We start from the raw sequence: 12,285 nt of genomic DNA on the forward strand, positions 1-12,285 counted from the left end.
TGTAAGGCCTTGTTTTTTGCGGGACGAGTTGATGTTTTTATTAGTATTATTTTCGGGCACATGACATTTTTTGATTGCTTTTTATTACGATTTTCGTGAGGCAGAATGAACAAAAACCAGCAACTCATGAATTTCTTTTGGGTGAGGCGTTTATACTGTTCCGCGTGTGGTGAAATTGATAAAGCAGTTTAATTCTTCGGGTCAGTACGATTATAGCGATACCTCACTTATATCATTTTTTTATGTTTTGGCGCTTTTATACAATAAAAACTATTTTATATAAAAAATAATTGTTTTTGCATCGCTTTATTCTGAGAGCTATAACTTTTTTATTTTTTCACTAATGGCGCTGTATGGCGGCTTATTTTTTGCAGAACAAGATGACGTTTTCAGCGGTACAATATTTATATCTGTCTTTTTGATCGCGTGTTATTCCACTTTTTGTTCGGCGGTATGATGATAGAGTATTGTTTTTTGCTTCGTTTTTTTACGGTGTTCACAGAAGGGGTTAACTACTGAGACAGTTTTATAGGTCGGGTCCTTACAGACGCGACGATACTAAATATGTGTACTTTCATTGGTTTTTTTTAAATTTACATAAAGAAAGATATTTATTGGAACAATATTTTTTTTTCCTTTATTTAGGAATTTTTTTAAAAAATATTTTTACTCATGTGAATTTTTTTTTATTTTTTTTTTTTACTTTGTCCCAGGGTGGGACATCATTATATATTATCAGATCGCTGATCTGACACTTTGCACAGCATTGTGTAAGATCAGCGATCTAACAGGCACTGCAGGAGGCTTGCCGGCGCCTGCTCTCAGCAGGCGTTGACAAGCCACCTCCCTGCAGGACCCGGAAGGACCCCACGGCCATCTTGGATCCGGGCCTGCAGGGAGGAGACGCTCGGAACAACACGATCACATTGCGCTGTTCCGAGGGTCTCAGGGAAGCACGCAGGGAGCCCCCTCCCTTCGCGATGCTTCCCTATGCCGCCGGAACACTGCGATCTTGTTTGATTGCAGTGTTCCGGGGGTTAATGTGCCGGGAGCGGTCCATGACCGCTCCTGGCATAGTGCCGGATGTCAGCTGTGATAATCAGCTGACACCCGCCGCGTTCGGCAGTGCTCTCCCTGTGAGCGCGGCTGATCGCATATGACGTACTATCCCTTCGAGGGTCAGACAGGCCCAGGTCACCTCGACGGGATAGTACGTCTAAGGTCAGATAGGGGTTAAGAAGTCCTCCTACTCTGCTCTCATTACCTGTGTTAATTGCACCTGTTTGAACTCATTACGTGTATAAAAGACACCTGTCCACACAATCACATTCCAACCTCTCCACCATGGCCAAGGCCAAAGAGCTGCCTAAGGACACAAGGGACAAAATTACAGATCTGCACAAGGCTGGATTGGGCTACAGGAAAATAGGCAAGCAGCTTGGAAAGAAGGCACAACTGTTGGCACAATTATTAGAAAATAGAAGAAACACAAGATGACTGTCAATTTTCCTCGGTCTGGGGCCCCATGCAAGAGCTCGCCTAGTGGGGTAAGAATGATTCTGAGAAAGGTCAGGTATCAGCCCAGAACTACCCGGGAGAACCTGGTCAATGACGTGAGCAGGACATGTAAGGTCACCCTGCTCACGCCAGCACATGTCCAGTCCTGTTTGAGAATTGCCAATGGCCATCTGGATGATCCAGAGGAGGCATAGGAGAAGGTCATGTGGCCAGAGGATACCAAAATAGAACTTAAAGGTATCAACTCCACTGGACGTGCTAGGAGAAAGAAGAAGGATGAGAACACCCCCAAGAACACCGTCCCAACCGTGAAAAATACACACATGAAAATACACATGAACGCTCATACACACAGGAAATTGGGCGCATATATACAGAATATTAGACTGCTGCATAACAGGGCTGAAACTAGCCTTACCTCCTGTGGGACAAACCAGGTGACAGGTTCACTTTAACCCCTTCATGACCCAGCCTATTTTGGCCTTAATGACCTTGCCGTTTTTTGCAATTCTCACCAGTGTCCCTTTATGAGGTAATAACTCAGGAACGCTTCAACGGATCCTAGCGATTCTGAGATTGTTTTTTCGTGACATATTGGGCTTCATGTTAGTGGTGAATTTAGGTCGATAATTTCTGAGTTTATTTGTGAAAAAAAACGGAAATTTGGCGAAAATTTTGAAAATTTCGCAATTTTCATTTTGAATTTTTATTCTGTTAAACCAGAGAGTTATGTGACACAAAATAGTTAATAAATAACGTTTCCCACATGTCTACTTTACATCAGCACAATTTTGGAAACAAATTTTTTTTTGCTAGGAAGTTATAATGGTTAAAATTTGACCAGTGACTTCTCATTTTTACAACAAAATTTACAAAACCATTTTTTTTAGGGAGCACCTCACATTTGAAGTCATTTTGAGGGTTCTATATGGCTGAAAATACCCAAAAGTGACACCATTCTAAAAACTGCACCCCTCAAGGTGCTCAAAACCACATTCAAGAAGTTTATTAACCCTTCAGGTGTTTCACAGCAGCAGAAGCAACATGGAAGTAAAAAATGAACATTTAACTTTTTAGTCACAAAATTGATCTTTTAGCAACAATTTTTTTATTTTCCCAAGGGTAAAAGGAGAAACTGGACCACGGACGTCGTTGTCCAATTTGTCCTGAGTACGCTGATACCTCATATGTGGGGGTAAACCACTGTTTGGGCGCACGGCAGGGCTCGGAAGGGAAGGAGCGCCATTTGACTTTTTGAATGAAAAATTGGCTCCAATCTTTAGCGGACACCATGTCGCGTTTGGAGAGCCCCCGTGTGCCTAAACATTGGAGCTCCCCCACAAGTGACCCCATTTTGGAAACTAGACCCCCCAAGGAACTTATCTAGAAGCATAGTGAGCACTTTAAACCCCCAGGTGCTTCACAAATTGATCCGTAAAAATGAAAAAGTACTTTTTTTTTTCACACAAAATTTCTTTTAGCCTCAATTCTTTCATTTTCACATGGGCAACAGGATAAAATGGATCCTAAAATTTGTTGGGCAATTTCTCCTGAGTACGCCGATACCTCATATGTGGGGGTAAACCACTGTTTGGGTGCACGGCAAGGCTCGGAAGGGGAGGCGTGCCATTTGACTTTTTGAATGGAAAATTAGCTCCAATCGTTAGCGGACACCATGTCGCGTTTGGAGAGCCCCTGTGTGCCTAAACATTGGAGATCCCCTACAAGTGACCCCATTTTGGAAACTAGACCTCCCAAGGAACTAACCTAGATGTGTGGTGAGCACTTTGAACCCCCAAGTGCTTCACAGAAGTTTATAACGCAGAGCCATGAAAATAAAAAATAATTTTTCTTTTCTCAAAAATGATTTTTTAGCCCACAATTTTTTATTTTCCCAAGGGTAACAGGAGAAATTGGACCCCAAAAGTTGTTGTCCAGTTTCTCCTGAGTACGCTGATACCCCATATGTGGGGGTAAACCACTGTTTTGGCACACGTCGGGGTTCGGAAGGGAAGTAGTGACGTTTTGAAATGCAGACTTTGATGGAATGCTCTGCGGGCGTCAGGTTGCTTTTGCAGAGCCCCTGATGTGCCTAAACAGTAGGAACTCCCCACAAGTGACTCCATTTTGGAAACTAGACCCCCAAGGGAACTTATCTAGATGTGTGGTGAGCACTTTGAACCCACAAGTGCTTCACAGAAGTTTATAACGCAGAGCCGTGAAAATAATAAATGTGTTTCCTTTCCTCAAAAATATTTTTTTAGCCCAGAATTTTTTATTTTTGCAAGAGTAACAGGAGAAATTGGACCCAAAAGTTGTTGTCCAGTTTCTCCTGAGTACACTGATACCCCATATATGGGGGTAAACCACTGTTTGGGCACATGCTGGGGCTCGGAAGGGAAGTAGTGACGTTTTGGAATGCAGACTTTGATGGAATGGTCTGCGGGCATCATGTTACGTTTGCAGAGCCCCTGATATGCCTAAACAGTAGAAACCCCCCACAAGTGACCCCATTTTGGAAACTAGACCCCCCAAGGAACTTATCTAGATGTGTGGTGAGCACGTTCAACCCCCAAGTGCTTCACAGAAGTTTACAACGTAGAGCCGTGAAAATAAAAAATCATTTTTCTTTCCTCAAAAAATATATTTTAGCAAGCAATTTTTTATTTTCACAAGGGTAACAGGAGAAATTGGGCCCCAATATTTGTTGCCCAGTTTGTTGTGAGTGTGCTGGTACCCCAAATGTGGGGGTAAACCACTGTTTGGGCGCACGTCGGGGCTTGGAAGGGAGGGAGCACCATTTGACTTTTTGAACGCAAGATTGGCTGGAATCAATGGTGGCGCCATGTTGCGTTTGGAGACCCCTGATGTGCCTAAACAGTGGAAACCCCTCAATTCTAACTTCCACACTAACCCCAACACACCCCTAATCCTAATCCCAACTGTAGCCATAACCCTAATCACAACCCTAACCCCAACACACCCCTAACCACAACCCTAACCGCAACACACCCGTAACCCTAATTCCAACCCTAATCCTAACCCTAATCCCAACCCTAACCCTAATCCCAACCCTAACCACAACTGTAACCCCAACGCACCCCTAACCCTATCCGTAACCCTAACCACAAGCCTAATCTTAACCCTATTTCCAACCCTAGCCCTAATTCCAACCCTAGCTCTAATTCCAACCCTAACCCTAAGGCTATGTGCCCACGTTGCGGATTCGTGTGAGATTTTTCCGCACGATTTTTGAAAAATCTGCAGGTTTTACCTGCGGATTTACAGCAGATTTCCAGTGTTTTTTTGTGCGGATTTCACCTGCGGATTCCTATTGAGGAACAGGTGTAAAACGCTGCGGAATCCGCACAAAGAATTGACATGCTGCGGAAAATACAACGCAGCGTTTCTGCACGGAATTTTCCGCACCATGGGCACAGCGGATTTGGTTTTCCATAGGTGTACATGGTACTGTAAACCTGATGGAAAACTGCTACGAATTCGCAGCGGCCAATCCGCTGCGGATCCGCGGCCAATCCGCACTGTGTGCACATGCCATAACCCTAACCCTACCCCTAACCCTACCCGGAACCCTAACCCTAGTTCTAACCCTAGTTCTAACCCTAACCCTAGTGGAAAAAGAAAAAAAAAAATTTCTTTATTTTATTATTGTCCCTACCTATGGGGGTGATAAAGGGGGGGGTTTATTTATTATTTTTTTTATTTTGATCGCTGTGATAGAACCTACCACAGCGATCAAAATGTACTTTGTAATGAATCTGCCGGCCGGCAGATTCGGCGGGCGCACTGAGCATGCGCCCGCCATTTTGGAAGATGGCGGCGCCCATGGAGGAGGCGGACGGGCACCGGGAGCCTCGGTAAGTATAAGGGGGGGGGGGGGAGATCGGGGCACGGGGGGGGCGTCGGAGCACGGGGGGAGCGGACAGGAGGACGGGGGAGCGGAGCACAGGACGGAGGGGACTACGGGACAGATCGGTGGCTTGGGGGGGCGATCGGTGGGGTGGGGGGGGGGGTCACTTCAGTATTTCCAGCCATGGCCGATGATATTGCAGCATCGGCCATGGCCGGATTGTAATATTTCACCAGTTTTTTAGGTGAAATATTACAAATTGATCTGATTGGCAGTTTCACTTTCAACAGCCAATCAGAGCGATCGTAGCCACGGGAGGGTGAAGCCACCCCCCCTGGGCTGAAGTACCACTCCCCCTGTCCCTGCAGAACGGGTGAAATCGGAGTTAACCCTTTCACCCGCTCTGCAGCGACGCGATCATAGGCGTCATGGGTCGGATTGGCACGGGTTTTCATGACGCCTACGTGGCGTCATGGGTCGGGAAGGGGTTAAAGAGTAGCTGGTGGACTGAACATACAGAAAGGGAGACTCGCTGTCGCCCCCTGCGGTCTGGTGACCTGTACATACAGATAGGGAGACTCGCTGTCGCCCCCTGCGGTCTGGTGGCCTGTACATACAGATAGGGAGACTCGCTGTCGCCCCCTGCGGTCTGGTTACCTGTACATACAGATAGGGAGACTCGCTGTCGCCCCCTGCGGTCTGGTGGCCTGTACATACAGATAGGGAGACTCGCTGTCGCCCCCTGCGGTCTGGTGACCTGTACATACAGATAGGGAGACTCGCTGTCGCCCCCTGCGGTCTGGTGACCTGTACATACAGATAGGGAGACTCGCTGTCGCCCCCTGCGGTCTGGTGACCTGTACATACAGATAGGGAGACTCGCTGTCGCCCCCTGCGGTCTGGTGACCTGTACATACAGATAGGGAGACTCGCTGTCGCCCCTTGCGGTCTGGTGACCTGTACATACAGATAGGGAGACTCGCTGTCGCCCCCTGCGGTCTGGTGGCCTGTACATACAGATAGGGAGACTCGCTGTCGCCCCCTGCGGTCTGGTGGCCTGTACATACAGATAAGGAGACTCGCTGTCGCCCCCTGCGGTCTGGTGACCTGTACACACAGATAAGGAGACTCGCTGTCGCCCCCTGCGGTCTGGTGGCTGTACATACAGATAGGGAGACTCGCTGTCGCCCCCTGCGGTCTGGTGACCTGTACATACAGATAGGGAGACTCGCTGTCGCCCCCTGCGGTCTGGTGGCCTGTACATACAGATAGGGAGACTCGCTGTCGCCCCCTGCGGTCTGGTGGCCTGTACATACAGATAGGGAGACTCGCTGTCGCCCCCTGCGGTCTGGTGGCCTGTACATACAGATAGGGAGACTCGCTGTCGCCCCCTGCGGTCTGGTGACCTGTACATACAGATAGGGAGACTCGCTGTCGCCCCCTGCGGTCTGGTGACCTGTACATACAGATAGGGAGACTCGCTGTCGCCCCCTGCGGTCTGGTGACCTGTACATACAGATAGGGAGACTCGCTGTCGCCCCCTGTGGTCTGGTGACCTGTACATACAGATAGGGAGACTCGCTGTCGCCCCCTGCGGTCTGGTGACCTGTACATACAGATAGGAAGTCTGTCGCCCCCTGCGGTCTGGTGACCTGTACATACAGATAGGGAGACTCGCTGTCGCCCCCTGCGGTCTGGTGACCTGTACATACAGATAGGGAGACTCGCTGTCGCCTCCTGCGGTCTGGTGACCTGTACATACAGATAGGGAGACTCGCTGTCGCCTCCTGCGGTCTGGTGACCTGTACATACAGATAGGGAGACTCGCTGTCGCCCCCTGCGGTCTGGTGGCCTGTACATACAGATAGGGAGACTCGCTGTCGCCCCCTGCGGTCTGGTGGCTGTACATACATATAGGGAGACTCGCTGTCGCCCCCTGCGGTCTGGTGACCTGTACATACAGATAAGGAGACTCGCTGTCGCCCCCTGCGGTCTGGTGACCTGTACATACAGATAGGGAGACTCGCTGTCGCCCCCTGCGGTCTGGTGGCCTGTACATACAGATAAGGAGACTCGCTGTCGCCCCCTGCGGTCTGGTGGCCTGTATACATACAGATAGGGAGACTCGCTGTCGCCCCCTGCGGTCTGGTGGCCTGTACATACAGATAGGGAGACTCGCTGTCGCCTCCTGCGGTCTGGTGGCTTGTACATACAGATAAGGAGACTCGCTGTCGCCCCCTGCGGTCTGGTGGCCTGTACATACAGATAGGGAGACTCGCTGTCGCCTCCTGCGGTCTGGTGGCTTGTACATACAGATAAGGAGACTCGCTGTCGCCTCCTGCGGTCTGGTGGCTGTACATACAGATAGGGAGACTCGCTGTCGCCCCCTGCGGTCTGGTGGCCTGTACATACAGATAGGGAGACTCGCTGTCGCCTCCTGCGGTCTGGTGGCCTGTACATACAGATAGGGAGACTCGCTGTCGCCTCCTGCGGTCTGGTGGCCTGTACATACAGATAGGGAGACTCGCTGTCGCCCCCTGCGGTCTGGTGGCTGTACATACATATAGGGAGACTCGCTGTCGCCCCCTGCGGTCTGGTGGCCTGTACATACAGATAGGGAGACTCGCTGTCGCCCCCTGCGGTCTGGTGGCCTGTACATACAGATAGGGAGACTCGCTGTCGCCCCCTGCGGTCTGGTGGCTGTACATACATATAGGGAGACTCGCTGTCGCCTCCTGCGGTCTGGTGACCTGTACATACAGATAGGGAGACTCGCTGTCGCCCCCTGCGGTCTGGTGGCTGTACATACATATAGGGAGACTCGCTGTCGCCCCCTGCGGTCTGGTGGCCTGTACATACAGATAGGGAGACTCGCTGTCGCCCCCTGCGGTCTGGTGGCCTGTACATACAGATAGGGAGACTCGCTGTCGCCTCCTGCGGTCTGGTGGCCTGTACATACAGATAGGGAGACTCGCTGTCGCCTCCTGCGGTCTGGTGGCCTGTACATACAGATAGGGAGACTCGCTGTCGCCCCCTGCGGTCTGGTGGCTGTACATACATATAGGGAGACTCGCTGTCGCCCCCTGCGGTCTGGTGGCCTGTACATACAGATAGGGAGACTCGCTGTCGCCCCCTGCGGTCTGGTGGCCTGTACATACAGATAGGGAGACTCGCTGTCGCCCCCTGCGGTCTGGTGGCTGTACATACATATAGGGAGACTCGCTGTCGCCTCCTGCGGTCTGGTGACCTGTACATACAGATAGGGAGACTCGCTGTCGCCCCCTGCGGTCTGGTGACCTGTACATACATATAGGGAGACTCGCTGTCGCCCCCTGCGGTCTGGTGGCCTGTACATACAGATAAGGAGACTCGCTGTCGCCCCCTGCGGTCTGGTGGCCTGTACATACAGATAGGGACACTCGCTGTCGCCCCCTGCGGTCTGGTGGCTGTACATACATATAGGGAGACTCGCTGTCGCCCCCTGCGGTCTGGTGGCCTGTACATACAGATAGGGAGATTCTCTGTCGCCCCCTGCGGTCTGGTGGCCTGTACATACAGATAGGGAGACTCGCTGTCGCCCCCTGCGGTCTGGTGGCTGTACATACATATAGGGAGACTCGCTGTCGCCCCCTGCGGTCTGGTGGCCTGTACATACAGATAGGGAGACTCGCTGTCGCCCCCTGCGGTCTGGTGACCTGTACATACAGATAGGAAGTCTGTCGCCCCCTGCGGTCTGGTGACCTGTACATACAGATAGGGAGACTCGCTGTCGCCCCCTGCGGTCTGGTGGCTGTACATACATATAGGGAGACTCGCTGTCGCCCCCTGCGGTCTGGTGGCCTGTACATACAGATAGGGAGACTCGCTGTCGCCCCCTGCGGTCTGGTGACCTGTACATACAGATAGGAAGTCTGTCGCCCCCTGCGGTCTGGTGACCTGTACATACAGATAGGGAGACTCGCTGTCGCCCCCTGCGGTCTGGTGGCTGTACATACATATAGGGAGACTCGCTGTCGCCCCCTGCGGTCTGGTGGCCTGTACATACAGATAGGGAGACTCGCTGTCGCCCCCTGCGGTCTGGTGGCCTGTACATACAGATAGGGAGACTCGCTGTCGCCCCCTGCGGTCTGGTGGCCTGTACATACAGATAGGGAGACTCGCTGTCGCCCCCTGCGGTCTGGTGGCCTGTACATACAGATAAGGAGACTCGCTGTCGCCCCCTGCGGTCTGGTGGCCTGTACATACAGATAGGGAGACTCGCTGTCGCCCCCTGCGGTCTGGTGGCCTGTACATACAGATAGGGAGACTCGCTGTCGCCCCCTGCGGTCTGGTGACCTGTACATACAGATAGGGAGACTCGCTGTCGCCCCCTGCGGTCTGGTGACCTGTACATACAGATAGGGAGACTCGCTGTCGCCCCCTGCGGTCTGGTGGCCTGTACATACAGATAGGGAGACTCGCTGTCGCCTCCTGCGGTCTGGTGGCCTGTACATACAGATAGGGAGACTCGCTGTCGCCTCCTGCGGTCTGGTGGCCTGTACATACAGATAGGGAGACTCGCTGTCGCCCCCTGCGGTCTGGTGGCTGTACATACATATAGGGAGACTCGCTGTCGCCCCCTGCGGTCTGGTGGCCTGTACATACAGATAGGGAGATTCGCTGTCGCCCCCTGCGGTCTGGTGGCCTGTACATACAGATAGGGAGACTCGCTGTCGCCCCCTGCGGTCTGGTGGCCTGTACATACAGATAGGGAGACTCGCTGTCGCCCCCTGCGGTCTGGTGGCCTGTACATACAGATAGGGAGACTCGCTGTCGCCCCCTGCGGTCTGGTGGCTGTACATACATATAGGGAGACTCGCTGTCGCCCCCTGCGGTCTGGTGGCTGTACATACAGATAGGGAGACTCGCTGTCGCCCCCTGCGGTCTGGTGACCTGTACATACAGATAGGGAGACTCGCTGTCGCCCCCTGCGGTCTGGTGGCCTGTACATACAGATAGGGAGACTCGCTGTCGCCCCCTGCGGTCTGGTGGCCTGTACATACAGATAAGGAGACTCGCTGTCGCCCCCTGCGGTCTGGTGGCCTGTACATACAGATAGGGAGACTCGCTGTCGCCCCCTGCGGTCTGGTGGCCTGTACATACAGATAAGGAGACTCGCTGTCGCCCCCTGCGGTCTGGTGGCCTGTACATACAGATAGGGAGACTCGATGTCGCCCCCTGCGGTCTGGTGGCCTGTACATACAGATAGGGAGACTCGCTGTCGCCCCCTGCGGTCTGGTGGCCTGTACATACAGATAGGGAGACTCGCTGTCGCCCCCTGCGGTCTGGTGGCCTGTACATACAGATAAGGAGACTCGCTGTCGCCCCCTGCGGTCTGGTGGCCTGTACATACAGATAGGGAGACTCGCTGTCGCCCCCTGCGGTCTGGTGGCTGTACATACAGATAGGGAGACCTGTGCATAGGTCGCATACAGCTAATTTAGAGCCGGCCGTGCATAGATATAAAGCAATGCCACAGGTATGGACTGACAGGCCGCTCTGCCCCATCACTGCGATGCCTGCACGTCTTGCCCTGGCAGTGCCCCTACTTCTCGCTATCCGACCTCTCCCTCACCTGTCCTCGGCGGATTCGGCCTCAGGTAGGTGACAACTCATCCAATGTTCTGTAGTGAGACGTCTCCCAGGGACACAGTGTCCCCGTAGCAACCGCAGCGCCGTACTCAAGTGGGTGTCATGTGACCGGCATGAGGGGTGGGGCTTACACTGTACGCAGCGCTGTGGACGGAGGCAGCAGCGGCCGGAAGTAGCTGATCTCCTGGGGCGCCTGCTCTTCCCGGGGTGTCGGTGTTGGCTTTCCGGAGGAACTTGTAACATTATTACGTCACCTGATCTCTGTGGCCAATCAACGCTGAGTTCCAGACAAATTATCACATGCATCTTGGAGGACGTGAGACTTGTGCTGCCCACCTCCAGGTGTATGTGCTATGTCCGAAGGTGGGGAGAGTGACGTGCCGCTGATTGGCCTCATGGGTCGTGTGACGTCCTAATGTTACGCAATCCCCGGGAAAACCAATGCCAATAGCGGAGATGAGTGTTATTATTTTACTATAGGGGCAAACATACAGAGAAGGGCTGGTCCGAGTAGTGCGATGAAGACCAAGGAGTCCTTGGAGCGAGGCTGTGGCCTCAGAGCCTTGTTCTCAGTAGAGTCCGTGTGGGGTTACAGGAAGAGACAGAAGATCTGTGGTTACAGTTCTCCAATGGTTGTAACAACCTGTACATTTGTGGTTGTTTTCCTGCTGCAGAATAAGTTTTGAGCCAATCAGATGCCTCACTGATGGTACTGCATGATGGGTAAATGTCTGCTGTATTTCTCAGTATATACATCTCTAAGAGGTAGTTGTATTGCAGGAACACTTTACGTTTTCAACTGATTTATTAAAAACATACTGCATAAGCCAGTCCAAAATTAGGTAAATATTAGTGATGAGCGAACGTGCTCACCGCTGCTTGTTACTCGCCCAAGTATCGCTATGCTCGGTGTGCTCGGCGAGCAGCGAGCATTTTCGGGATAATTCGGCGGTAACTGGTGTCTCCACCCAGCATTTATGGCGGACTTTAGAGACACAATCACGGTGCAGGGATTGTCTGCCACGCCATGAAATGCTGCAGCCATCTTTGTTGTGGTTGTGCAGTGATTGGCTTGGCCGCACAGCATCATCCGAGTATAAGAGACCTGGCGCCGCCCTACTCGCCGCATTCTGCTCCGGATTCAGCAAGAGGGAGAGCTGGTGCCGAGATAGGGTCAGAATCATGGTTTTTAGAGTTAGTGTAGGTCTGCAACTCTTACATCCACAACTCCTGAGAAACCAACAGTCCTTTTAGAGCTAATTTGT

The 12,285-nt window shown here is 52.0% G+C and overlaps 1 protein-coding gene across 3 annotated transcripts in view; it reads right to left on the reverse strand.

The window, feature by feature from the left end:
• The window catches only part of RSPH3 (radial spoke head 3), a 36,934-nt gene extending 25,535 nt beyond the window's left edge, over positions 1 to 11,399 (reverse strand). Inside the window, exon 1 of one of the 3 annotated variants that reach the window (XM_077289263.1) lies at positions 11,275 to 11,399. The gene's annotated coding sequence lies outside the window, so the exon portion shown is untranslated. Of the gene's footprint in view, positions 1 to 11,003 lie in introns of all 3 variants that reach the window. The other 2 variants (XM_077289261.1, XM_077289262.1) reach the window with 2 other exon arrangements.
• Between the last annotated feature and the right edge of the window lie 886 nt (positions 11,400 to 12,285).

Source organism: Ranitomeya variabilis, chromosome 2, assembly GCF_051348905.1.
Source record: "Ranitomeya variabilis isolate aRanVar5 chromosome 2, aRanVar5.hap1, whole genome shotgun sequence".
NCBI classification, from domain to species: domain Eukaryota; kingdom Metazoa; phylum Chordata; class Amphibia; order Anura; family Dendrobatidae; genus Ranitomeya; species Ranitomeya variabilis.